This window comes from Acanthaster planci, linkage group LG10 (assembly GCF_054643075.1).
Source record: "Acanthaster planci isolate LZ-2023a linkage group LG10, COTS_SCS, whole genome shotgun sequence".
In the NCBI taxonomy this organism is placed as follows: Eukaryota; Metazoa; Echinodermata; class Asteroidea; order Valvatida; family Acanthasteridae; genus Acanthaster; species Acanthaster planci.
Genome location: NC_141786.1, coordinates 3,711,306 through 3,724,949, shown reverse-complemented (window position 1 = coordinate 3,724,949; position 13,644 = coordinate 3,711,306).

Below are 13,644 nucleotides of genomic sequence, written 5' to 3'. Positions count from 1 at the left end.
ATAAGTACTTAATAGGGGTTCCTAGCATTGACTTTCTCCCACACTTAGGAACACGGCCAAAGCCATGCTCCCTGCAAAAAAATTAATAGAAGCAAAATGCAGCGAGTACGGTTCTATATTCGAGGCCAAAAGGAAAGAGAGCACCTCACACCGTGTGCCCGGGAAGCCTAAAAAGTACCCACTTTATGTTAATTACCACCGTGACACGTTTTGGAAGGATGAGGGCGCCCTTACTCGGGTACGGTTCCCTACATTTTAAAAGACAGAAGATCAGCCAGATATGTATTCAGATTTATCTGGGTATCAAACCGAATAAAACGTGACCAAGATTTACCGGCTTCAAAAAATACAAGAAATTAAATCGCGAATTTTGAAAGAACGCGCAGCTCGCGAAGTTATTTACAAAAAAAGATAAAATGGCGTTTGACCGCGCTCGGTTACGTGGAATTTGGCGTAGAAGCGATAGGCGCCACTTTGGCAGCTATTGGGATCCCCACCATTTTGGGAGTCATTACTGGGCCCGTAGGATTAGTAATGGAAGGCTTCGTCATCGGTGCATCAGGCGCTTACGCGATATTAAAACACGCCAGTCGCCGAATGACCCATACAACTAAAAAGCATGACCGAATCCGCGTGCTCACAAATGCCAAACTAAACATGATAGATGAGTACGTATCAAACGCGATTGAAAACGGTGACATATCCCAAGAAGAATTCGTACTAATTTAGCCGAGCTTAAAAAGTTCAGCGAAATGAAAGAAAAGATTTGGTTAAATACGGCGGCCAAGCTCGTTCAAGAATCCAAAATGGAAAAAGCCAAATTTGAACGACAAGTCAACGAAAAAGCGGAAGCGCTAGCTAATGAAAGAGCGGCAGATTTTAAAGAAGTCCTTATGAAAAAACTTGGCGAATAATTTCGTCTTAATCGGTCAAACACGAAGATAAACCACCAGCTTACCAAGAAATAAAACCCACCGTGCCTCCTTTTTAAACGCGTATGAAATAAATGGGCCACAATTTTAGTCATTAGCGATTGCTGTCAATAAAGACAACTGGTTTTCGGCCAAGTTTCCAATTTTACCGCGGCGTATAAATTACCTCGAGTCAAAACGTACGAAGCGAACAATCGTTGGACGAGCGATCCGAAATCATTTCATTAGAACCAATTTAATTTTGCGGTGTACTGCACGACAACGGAATGCGGAGTGGGTTTTGATCTGTTGTCTGATCCCGATCCATACGTATCGGCTTTATTCAACTTTCACCTGGATTACACGGTGCAAAACATATTTCACTATACTGCGTAATGCCGATTCCGAGCGACAACATCTTCAACGCGCTGCACAACAATTACGATCAAAGCAAATTTATAGACACTTGCCAACACTACAACGTTGACCCAAATAAATCTTATAAACAGCCGCGGGATACTTTGTCAAATGTGTTAGGAACGGCTTACTATTTTAACATCGGTTACGTACCGGTTCCAAGTAAAAACTACGATGCGCATGATTTTCACGTGACAAATGGTTAATACCCGAGCTCTACTTTTGCGGGCTTTGATTGGGCTAAGCTGCCTAAAGGCTCTGGCCACGTGAGTACATATACAGTAATTTGGATCTCGCAGTCGGATGCAGTCACGCTGGCTTGGTGAGATTTTATTCCTAAAAAGTCTAATTTACCTGCTGGGGCATCACAAAAAAACGAGTCTATTAGAGCTTACGTTTACGCGTTTGCTCAGGCTCAGACCATACCAAGACAACCGTTTTAGCCCCCGGCACCGGATTAGACGGTCAAATGCGATTTATAACTATCGTGGAATCTTTGATAAATTCAGAGCCCGACCTCGAAAAATCGATTAACAAATTTCAAGATTCTTTGCAATACGCTAAAACGAAAAAAACTAAAACGTAACTTTAACGAAAAAATAAAAGGCATAAAAAACCTTGTCAAATTTAACAAGGATTTTTTTGCCCTAAGATTACTTATTAACATACGTTTTTGTACAAAAGTCAAAATTACATAACCAACCGCTAAAAACAAGGTCCACACGTGATCCATGATCCAACCGACCACTTTACTCGTCACGTTAAAAATCCAACTCAATACGCTACCAATGACACCGGGTTATACCGCGAGCGCTTTCAGGCCCAGTTTTTTCAAATCATTTGCTAAATTTTGTAATTGACGTTTGATCCAGTCTGTTACGCCTCCATTAGACGGCGCTTTTGGTTCAGGTTCTGGGGCCGGTTCTTGCATATTACTAGGTGTGCGGGCAGCTAAAATGCTAGCTGCAATACTACTTAGAATGGTACGTACGGCTAAATTAAAAGCTGTTAAAATGCTTACGAACGTTATACCTTGCTCGATAAACAATGTTTGTATCTTCTTGGGTAAAGTTGCATCTTTATTCATGACCTTTTCGATCGTTTCCTTGATGCGATTAATTTGGCTCCGAGGCTGATCTGTGTTCCTGTTAATAACTTCTAATCTCGTCTCGTAAATCGTCCATTGTTCCAAAAGTTCCGCACGTTCCGCACCAGTCACCGCTTCTTCTAATTCGTTTTCTACCTGCCGAATTTTTACGTCTAAATGATCCAATTTGTCCTGGTTTAATATTAATTCTCCTTAACCGTTTGTAATGATTTGTCCAAAGCGGCGAGTTCTCTGTAGTTTAATCCTTCTGATTGGACGTCTACACCTCGAGTGAGGTCCTCTATAATGCCACTTGCTTGATCGGCTTCTTGAGGTAGTTCTACCAATTCTATGCTTTAGGGATGAAGTTCTGCAAGTTTATGGGACACTTGGGCGACCTCTTCCTTTTTTATCGGTAACATAATCTTGGAGATCTAAAACGGGTCTTATAAAATCGACGTTTGTTTTATTTCTGATTGTTTCTAGACTAAGATATTGACTACTGTCTTTTTCATACGTAAGAAGAACCTTTTCCACTTTAAATTTGACGTATAGACGATCTTTACTATCTAAAGTAAATATCTTTGGATATCTAATTAACGGCTCGTAACCGGTCTCCTTTTTGATAGCATCATAACAATTGTCCACTTTATGTTCGACCAACAACCGTTTAAGTTCCATTAGCCTGACTTGTTTCGCAATTTCCGTTTCGCGCAATGGGTCTACATCTTTAACTAATTTATCGTATCGATTTTCAATACCTAAAGTTTCTTAAGTTTCTCGCTCCTCATCCGGAGCATTTAGATTTTACTTTAAAATAAACGGGTTCCTATTTTGACTTCAAGCGCTGGGTAAACTCGCGGGCAAAATGCTCTGTTACACGAGCCAACCTTGTGTGGCCAACGCGCCGCTCGAAACTGCGGTCAATTGTATTGCATCTTCGACCGATGGTTTATTTAAATCGGGTGGTTTATTTTAAATTTTAACAGCTTATTTGATAACATGGCGTATGCCATTGAAATTAGGCTGAAGACAGCGCCGTGATACACCCTGTTTACGATGCCATTTACGTCTGTAGTTATAGCGTTATTCATTATTAATATATAGTTATTTTAAACTTGATTTTTGTTTAAAATTTATTCCATGTCTAGGATTTCTCGGCTAAAATTTTGGGTGCGGTCGGCTGCGTTTCTGGCGCCGTTTGAAAAGGTGGTGCTTTTGTGGGCGCTGACTTGTTTTTCAAAATCAAAAATATTGCGAGTCCCCCAATTGCCAAGCCGCCTAATGTAAAATTTCTGTTTTCTGTGACTGTTTTATAAATTTTATTTCCGTGATTATTTCGGGATCGGTTTGGCCAATTTTCATTTTGGCCAACTGCTGCTTCATCTTTTTCTTGTGCTCTGCTCTGTGTTTACCCTGTTCCACGCGTTTGGATTTTTACTGTTGGTTACTGCCTGTATCTAGCTCTTTACCGGACACAGTGCTGGAGTCGGTGCTGTCGTTTGCTCTTAATCTGTTGACATGCTCTTTTATAATAGATTAGCAACTAGCGGCGATAAATAAACCCCGTATTTATAACATATCTCGCTTAGGAAGTGACTCGGATTAATTGCAGCATTAGAAACAGACAGATATTTTTCTCTTTTCCAACCAAACGCCACAGCTGCTCAAGCAAAAATTTATTTTGCCTAAAATTGATTCAATTGCATTTTAAACAAGCAAGTACGCAGTTCCACTTAACATGGCCAATGGATGTATCCAACCGTTCAACTGTGGCCTGGTCAGCCTTGCGCTCTGTAAACTATACTTTAACGTTACAATCGTTGAAATAACAATATTCATGTTCTTCAATTAATTTCCGGAGAAATTCTCTGTCAATAAGTTATAGTGATTATATTTTTTGTCTTCCCGCTTAGAATTTCTTACCCAGCGATTAATAGTAATTTGAATTGCATCGCCACAGATCTCCGTTTTCTTATGAGGACAAAAACCTCCGCCATCACATTTGATACATTGGTCTTTCCGTCTGCCATGAAGACATATTCCAACGCCGCCGCATTGAAAACATCGGGATCTTTGTCTCCCGTGCGGGACTCTCTATTCCTCTGTCTCTACAGTTGTTGCAATTCAAATTAGTCTCACGATTTGATTTAATTCTTAAATTAGAAAATTCCTTTAATTTCCTACGTTTAGTGCATTTTCAATTATCCATATTTGAATATTGGCAATTTTTAAAAATATTTTATAAACTTTATTCACATCAAAAACCACGTAAAATTACGTAAATGCTGTTTTAGTTGATCCGTTGCATTTTCTAACAAAGCACTAAGAACACTAAGACCATGCACGCAGTCATAGGATTTGTGCACAAGGTGATGTCTGTGTACAGGTATTAAACTTTCTCTCTCCCTCTGCGTGGTTTGCACCCTCTCCCAGCTCCTCTGGTATTGGAAATAAAGAGTTCTAGTTTGAATAAAACAAATCATTTACAGCATAGATATCAAGCACAACAAACGAAGACGACGAAAAGCTAACCTAGTCTGCATTTCCCGCAATTGCCCGCATTTCTGTCGTGTCCGCAGTTGCTGCAAAACATGGTTTACTATTATGCGTGGTGTTAATGAAATAATAATTAACTTCACCTAACCAGTGTGCTGACCATTACACTTAAAATAGTATCCCACTCCTTGGTTCGATGCGATCAGTACGTTTTCATGTGCCACGGCCCTTTTACTTCTGTAGTGAGGAATTTGCTTTCGCCGTGGCCCTTTTGCTTTTGCCGTAACCCTTTTGCTTTTGCCGTGACAGTTGTGGGCCAGCGTAGAAAATGCACTGTGTCCTGTACGTCTTTTGACAAAGTGAAGTGCGGCGTTGCATGGATTTATAAAGCAGTGTGAATTTATAAAGCAACAATACACGCATTTCGAAACCGTGTCTATTGCTTTTGTCGTCACCCCTGACCTGCAAAAATCTCTGGGTTTTCTGGTGCTCAAGACGACTCCAGACAAGGTAAGCTGAAAGACTTACCAACTTGATGCCGTCTATATAAGGTGGGTCTCGGCAGAGTTACCGAGGAATATCATAGGTGGACGGAGGTAGCTTTACCTTTCGACATTATTCATCGTCATTATTCAAGATGGAGGGGAAATAGGGATTGTCATGGGTAGCTCGTTTGCACAAAAGGCTTTAACCCAGAAATACCCAAGTTTAGATGTGCCCTTGTGTGAACCCTATACTGAAATATAAAACGAGAATTCATCAAGAATTTTAGAAAAAATGATCAACGTTATATATTCTCTATAAAGTCTGCCGAATTTCAGAGTTACTCTGCCTGTGTTGAACCTAATCATTTATGCTGTCATGCCTAAAACCTTTACCCTATATTAAAAAATTTACAGCCATGCCACACACTAAGCCATCAGCATTGTTACCTTTGAACCTGTTCTGTGGTTAGGAACTTAAACTGTGCAGTCACATCTCAATAAAAATTGACAAATAATGTATAAATCATTGGGGAAAACTACAACATATTTCAACTACCTCTGGCTATACAGCTACCTTAACACGAAACAGTGAAAGCTCCGTCAATCATGACTGACCCCTGTTTTCCTGGCGCTGCAAGCCAAATCTAGTTTGACGTGCATGCGCCAGTTCTGATAGCAGGTCACCAAAATGCAAATTTATAAGGTTTGACCTTAGAACCTTTTGAGCACAAAACTGTGGATAAAATCCTCCCAGTTTTGCTTAATATGGACTATTTAGGCGGTTGAGTTAAAATAAATATTCCGGCAATAGACCTGCTGGCACAGAGCCTTTCGCAGTTCTTTAAAGTCCATGCGGCGCAAAATTCGAAAAGATGACGGTACTCTTTTCCTTGCGACGGACGGTGTCGTCCCTAAAAAGGTATTAACTTTAGCACGTTTTCTCCATCTTAGTAAGTTTTAATAGACAGGGGATTAAGATGTGGTTAAAAAGTAGATATTGCTTTAAAATATAACGGCCTTTTCAAAGTATAAAAGTCTCGTACTCCTTAGAAACTTGGAATTTATTGCAGCTGTTCAAGTGTAGTGCATCATGGTGCAAGTGGAATACTGTGCGCGTATAACATGCTGCTAACGCAGTACTGGCATGATATAAATTCTGTAGCCATTTTCTACCACCGCAGGAATTAAACAAGAGAATAAGTCAGCAGTCAGAAACTTGCTATTTTTCTTTTATTTATTCTACTTTTAAAAGACATTTCACGACACTCTTGATTTAGTATGTGATAAAATATAAAAATACAAATAATAGTTGATTTGATGGTTAACATATTGGTGTTTGTTGACGGAATATAAACAATGAGCCAGTTATACTATCAGATGAATAACATATAGTTGTACACCCAAAAGAAAATGATTTCTAAAAATTCCAATGCATAAGTAAGCACTTTACCAAGAAGCTTTCTACATTGTTTGAAGAGCTTCTTCCAGAAAGCCTGTTTCTCAGTATAATATGATGTCACCATTTTTTCCCACAAATTCATAATTTACAGACTGCAGTTAAAATTCAAGAACAGAAAGTCGTCTCAGGAATCTAAGTATATTATGCAGAATCTGTGGAAATCGAGTTCAGCAGGCGAAGAACACCTTAATATAAACCAAGGAGATGTTTAGACTATACCAACCAAACTTTAAGATGGATGCATTCGGAGATGAGAAAAAATTCGTCATCCAGTGTCTTTCTGTTACCACTAATATTAATAATAAAAATAATCGTAACAATAATAAAAAAGGTAATTAAAAATTTATAATGCGCCATTTCATAAAAACGATCAACGGTGCAGTACTAGTTAACATAAAAAAAAATAATTTAAGAAATGAAAGGATAAGGATAAATGAATAAGGATAAATGAATGAATGTCGTTAGTACCCAAACCGCAGTATGGGGATATGTCTGCCCCGCTAACAGGGAGAACCTAACCCTGCTGGCATCGGTGATGTCTCGATTTTTCCCAGGGACAGACGCCTCTAACCCTAACTACGATAAAAGAAAAGTAGATATACCAGACACGGTGACACTAACATAACATATCACAGCTAAACCTATGTTAAAATCAAAACAATAATAACCCTATTTGATAAAATTAATAAAATCACTAATCTGTGCAATATATCACTGTACAAATGCAATGTTAAAAAGATAAAGTTTCAACTTTACATCTAAAAACGGCAAGGCTTTGGTCACACCGTGTATGCCATGGCAAGGCATTCCGTAATTTTGCAGCCACTGCAAATGCCCCGTCAGCAAGTGTAGGCAGCAAATGATATCTAGAATCCTTCTTAATGATGACAAGACACGACAAGTATCTAGGAGCAAGACCATGGATGGCTTTGTATGTTAATAGGATGAATTTGAAGTTAATCCTGTACAAAACAGATAACCAGTGCAGATGATACAGTATTGGTGTTATGTGCTGAGACTTGGGTGTATTCGTAAGAAGTCTGGCTGCAGCATTCTGGACTCGCTGTAATCTCTTATCTGTGCTGCCGACAAACCATACAAAAGACTATTACAAACGTCTAGACGGCTGGTCACAAACGCGTGAATTAACTGGTTAACTGAGGAATTTACTGATGCGCCTAAGATTGTGAAGGTGGAAAAATGCTGCACAACAAGCCTTAGTGATGTGGGTGTCCATTGCCGTTCTAAATCAAACCGTGATCCCAAATTACTGACGCACGTGGATGGAGGGATTATAGAATCGACCACTGTGACATTGGAAATATTTATTTTTTTAGTGGATTGTCAGCTCAAATAAATCCACACGGAAACTTTTCTATATAAAGTCTATCTATTTACAATTCATTTATTATTGAAGAATTTACACAGAATTTACAAAACACCGGTGACAACCAATCCTCATCTCTTAAAAACCAAATATCCTTGATGGCTTATTCCTGCACAAGTTGCATATATGATACTTTTTCCGGATTCCTTTTTTTAAAAAGATACACTGCACTATTCCATCACTTGTGAACAACCTAAGAGTATCATACGTTAAATTCCCCTGATTTCAGGAACTACTCTGGTGCACCACTCGGTTGTGAATTACAATTGTGCACCACAGTTTTCGATAATTTACACTTGTGCACCACTCAGTTATGAATGACAATTTGCCACCACTTAATTTTAAGTATTATTCTTGTGCACCACTGATTGTAATAACTTACGCTTGTGCACTAATTTATGAATTACAATTGTGCACCACAGTTTCCAATAATTTACACTTGTACACAATTGTAGGGACTAGACTTGGCCGCAGAACCCAATGTTCTTGGTTCTGGCTTGGGCCATCTGACTGGGATTTAGGGGTCCAAGTCCACCGGTCATCCAGTTCAAGGAGTCGAGTCTTGACGCACCTCCTCTGGATTCCCCCTGGGACAGCCACTCGGAAAAAAAACTCTTGATGCTGAAAGCCCAGAAATATTATGTGAAATTTCAAACACAACATGATATATCCCCTGATAATACCCTGGTTGAAAATTTAGCCCAACATTGCAACAATCTGAAATACTATTTGTGAATACATGAACAAGAATACGTCCACTCGATGGATGAATACCAAGGAAATAGATCGGTGACAATTGTGATTTAACTCACGGTTTTGCAGCACGTTCCTCCGCTCCTGGTCCCCAGCTAACCAGCAAACCTTCCATTGAGCCTAAATGCCCAAGCAGAGTAACGCTTACAATGCTGCACTACATGGCATCTAATATCGCCAAGGTCGAATTGCAAAAAGCAGTGGGGTAAAACACCCAAACTTTTGCAGCCAGTAGCAACACAGCAGAGCAGCAGAGCGGGACAGGCGTGACAAGTCAAGAGCTCTAGTGAGAGAGAGACTCCAATTACACCCCAAATGCAATTTTATATTTTCCACACATATACACACTCAAGTAACCAAACATAAAAGAACCACACCTAACTAAAGAATGCCCACTGCATGTCAGTCCCCTTGCATTTACACTGCAATGAATATTCACCAAACAAAACAGATATAGAAACATATATAGAAGGCTCCAACCCCTTGTTGCATGGAGGATTGGTAAAGACATCCCTTAAAATTAGGGGGGAAATAGTTAAAACGACGAATTGATACCAGCTGTTACAATTTAATCAGAAATTCACACTTACTTACTTATTGATCATGAGCCTGTCTTGCAGCATCCAATTTCTAATGTCGAAAATACAACTTTCCATTGCAGCTAGAGCAGATTGGCAGGAGTGTCATCAGGTTTCAATGATAAATACAACTGTGTGTCGTCTGCATAACAATGAACATCAGGCAAATGGTCTTAAATTATGTGAAATACTGTAGAAATATATGACGTAGATAAACGTGGTCCCAAGCAAGACCCTTGAGGGACACCACAGTTTAGAAAAATTTCTGTGACATAGTACGCTGAATAGAAGTATGTTGACTTCTTTCAGGCCAGAGCTTCACCAGATATCCCAACTTTAAATTCTAAGCGTTGCAAAAGAATAGTGTGATTAACTGTATCGAAGGCACCAATTAAGTCCAAAAGAAAGAGCAAAATGACACGCTGAGAGTTCATTTTCAGCAGTATACCACTTTTGACCAATAGGAGAGCCATCTCAGTGTTATGATACTTTTGGTAAGACGATTGAAAATCTGGAAACAGAGAATGTCGATACGTGTGGGAGTGAAGCTGATTACACACAGCTCTCTCTGTCAGTTTAGAAATGAATTGGAAATTACTAATCGGTCGATAATTTTCTAAAATCGGATTGAAGTATCTCTTACCAGTCCCATAAAAAGGCAGGGGATTCTAAGGAAGAGTTGATAATCCGGGTAATAACCGGAAGCAAGACATCAAGGCAATCGCTCACCAGCTTAGTAAGTATTGGATCCAGATCACAAGATTTCTTCATGGACTTCAAAAGTTCTTGAACCTGTGACCTGGTTAGTGGTTGAAATTGGTCAAACAAAATGCCACACGACAAAGTCCATTCAGGTAGGAAGTTTGGCTTGCTACGGCTGAAGTGTAATTATCAAGCCCAATATGGATATTAGATATTTTCTTCTCAAAGAAGCTACCTATGTCATTAGCAAGAGCAAGCTGTTGGTATACAGTGGTGCTACTATAACTTGAGGCTACCTATGTACACAACATGATGTTCCAGATGACTGTCCAGCACACAAAGATGGGAGAGAATGCAGAATATTCAACATAGTACAGCAGAAGGGGGGAAACCAAAGAAATACCGCGGGGCAAGACTCAGGGACTGGACAACATCGAAAAAAGATAACAAAACAATGATTCAACGCAAATTTCGAGCACTTAGTAATCAGACCCAGCACTAACTCCAGGGACATTTCACATGCAACGGAAAGTCGTTTATCTGTGGTATGTGTGGTAAAATCTTATCGAGTCCATTGGAGACAAAATGTGGACACATTTTCCGTCTTAGACTCTTGGAAGATTAGAGTTCAGTTAGAAGAGAAGAGCACCAACATTGCTCAATTTGCCCCACCATCTGAATTGGTCCCACTTCATTTACTTGGATATAGAATACAGTTTGAAAAGATCTGCAAGCTTGAAGACCGGAGCTACATCTTTATCCATCCTTGCTTCATCAATGTATGTTAGCAACTCTGCGAGGGCAATGCTTTTATTGTTGTTGTTATTTCTGTTGCGATTGCCCTTTCGGGTTTTCTCTGAGGCAGAGCTTTGTTGTGAAGTGATACCTCGTGTCTTGTGCTATCAAGTCCCCAGCACTAAACTTGGCAAGAAGTCGCTGATCTTGAAGATCTATGGCGCATTCTTTAATTTTCTCTCGTTGAGCCTAAAAGTAGCAGCTGCATAGAGTGTGTCTTCGGTGTCGTCATCCACACGGAAAAAAATCTTTTGTCACTATTTTGTGTTGTGCAGTTTGCTGGTTGAACTTCTTGGGAGCAGCTGAACTGGTTTTCTCGGACTGTCTCCTTTCTCTCCGCTCTAGCTTCGACTCGTTGAAATTTTGCTTAACAGGATTTGTGAAACTTTGCTGAGTGTTCATGCATAATAGTGGCTTCTATGCCTTTGCTGTCATCGAGGCGCCTGATGTCAGTTGCCACATGCATAGCCTGCACCTCATTAAAGCGTATGAGTTTTTTTGACAGAGTAAAGTACCCTTGATGACATCAGTTCACTTGGTTTAGATTGGCACTGCAGTGCTTCTGGAGTTCCTGCTTGGCAGAGACAGCACACTATCCATTTAGTTATGGATGGCGTTTCCTGAGAGGGTCAAGCCTGCTGTGAATCGACAAACGTATACACCTTGTACATGGCTGCGTGTGACACCACCAATTAAGGACCAGCACCTGACGACTCTATTCAGCGATAAACCTGTATGACTGGAGGAATTCCGCAAAGACACAGGGGATTATTCGGGTTATTTTACTGCATACTAGTTCAAGTGTATTGCGATGTAAAAAAAAGCTTTAAAATTCATACTTTGGGTTTGGGTAAAATTATCTTAGAAACGTTGTGGAAGAAAAAAACAAGAAGTCTCAATTATTTGGACCACTTTCCACCATTATCAGGAAGTCACTGGTACTCAACTACAGTTGAGTCCGTGGATCAGAGTGTTTGTAAGCGGATTTATGTGGCTTTTCGTTTTATAGTGCAGCACTCTTACATTTCCAGCTCACCGAACGAACTCTTATTTATTTTCTGTCGAGCGGTGCATCAAACCTGGAAATGGGACTTTTTGAGCAGTTGAATCTTTAAGAAGTTACCATGTTTAAGTATTTTAAGCCCTGTTGCAGAAATAAAAGAATTCCAACCTGGAAAATCCATGATGCGTGAAAGGTGCAGCACCCGATGTCTCCAAGGATTCTACATTGTCGTCTGCATGCATATCAGCATGATGTTTTTGTCAGGCTTCACCAAAGGTCTAGGGGTGATGTTAGCCACGCTGCGTGAGGAATTTATAGCCGACACCTGGATGATTGGCAGTTTAATTGCGGGAATGAATGCCGTGGCAGGTTTTGCAGGTACGCTTTCAGTGAAAAAAAAGTCAGTTTTTATTTCAAACATGTGACAGTGCCGACGGGCGGAATCCGCCCCTACTCGCTCTCCGCCCCTTTTAACCTTTCTAAAAACGCCACAGTGCTTTTTCAGGATTTTTTGTGTACCCTGATGAGTTTGTTTTGACAGCATTTGTGTGAAAATTGAACATACCATTTTTGTGCGGCGCCCACTTTCCAAGACTGGACAGCCAAATACACGCGGGCTTGCACAAGTGTAGCCTTGAAATACAAGTGACCGTAGCAACAAAACCGCTTCACTGATTGAGTCAAAACTCCATGTATTTGTAATAATAAACAGAAGCTTTACTTGAATACTTAAGTTTGAAACAATCAAGCCTGGTGCAACCAAGTTCTTGCAGGAGGGGGCAACATCCGCCCCTAGGCCGTGACATGGTCCAAAAAAACCAGCTCTTTCAGGGTTATGAAACAACAGAAAAGTGGTTTCACAATCAATAGCATATTGTATGGTTAGGATTTATAGGGATCAAAAATATTTTTGACATATTTTTAAAAAAATACTTGTGGACTATTTGTTTTGTGGAAAATACGAAATATTCATGTCAAAAGTGTATCGATTGGTTTCGAAAAGAACTGTTCGGTAAATAATTTTACAACAGCGAGTGCATTATATGTTAGAGGAAATTTCTCAATAATCGGAAATGAGAACTTGATAAGTAGTACTCTTGTTCGATTTCACGTGAAGACCACACTTTGTCATTTTAATAAACACAGTTTCCATATTTATGCTGTTAAATTGCTGTTGTTTTTATTATATTCCATCCACACAGGTCCCATCTCTGGGCCTCTACATGGTATTTTTGGAACTCGTACTGTGGTGGTAATAAGTGGGCTTCTCAGTGGAGCATCTGTGATACTCTCGTCCTTCTCGACCAGCATGTTCCACGTCGCACTGACATTATCCCTTTTGACAGGTATGCTTTACTTTTTTCTGTTAATGTAGAAAAGTTCAAATTCATTTTTCTTTCGGAACTTGTTTCGTTTTCCATTGTGATAATTCTGTCGGCCGCTTAGGGTATGGGTATCCAAATCGTTTTCAAATAAAAGTTCACGATTAATGTGTTCAATTAACAGGCTTCTCGGTATTAAGCAGACGCCATATTATTCAGGTTGAAAGGTCGCAGGGGTTGCAATTA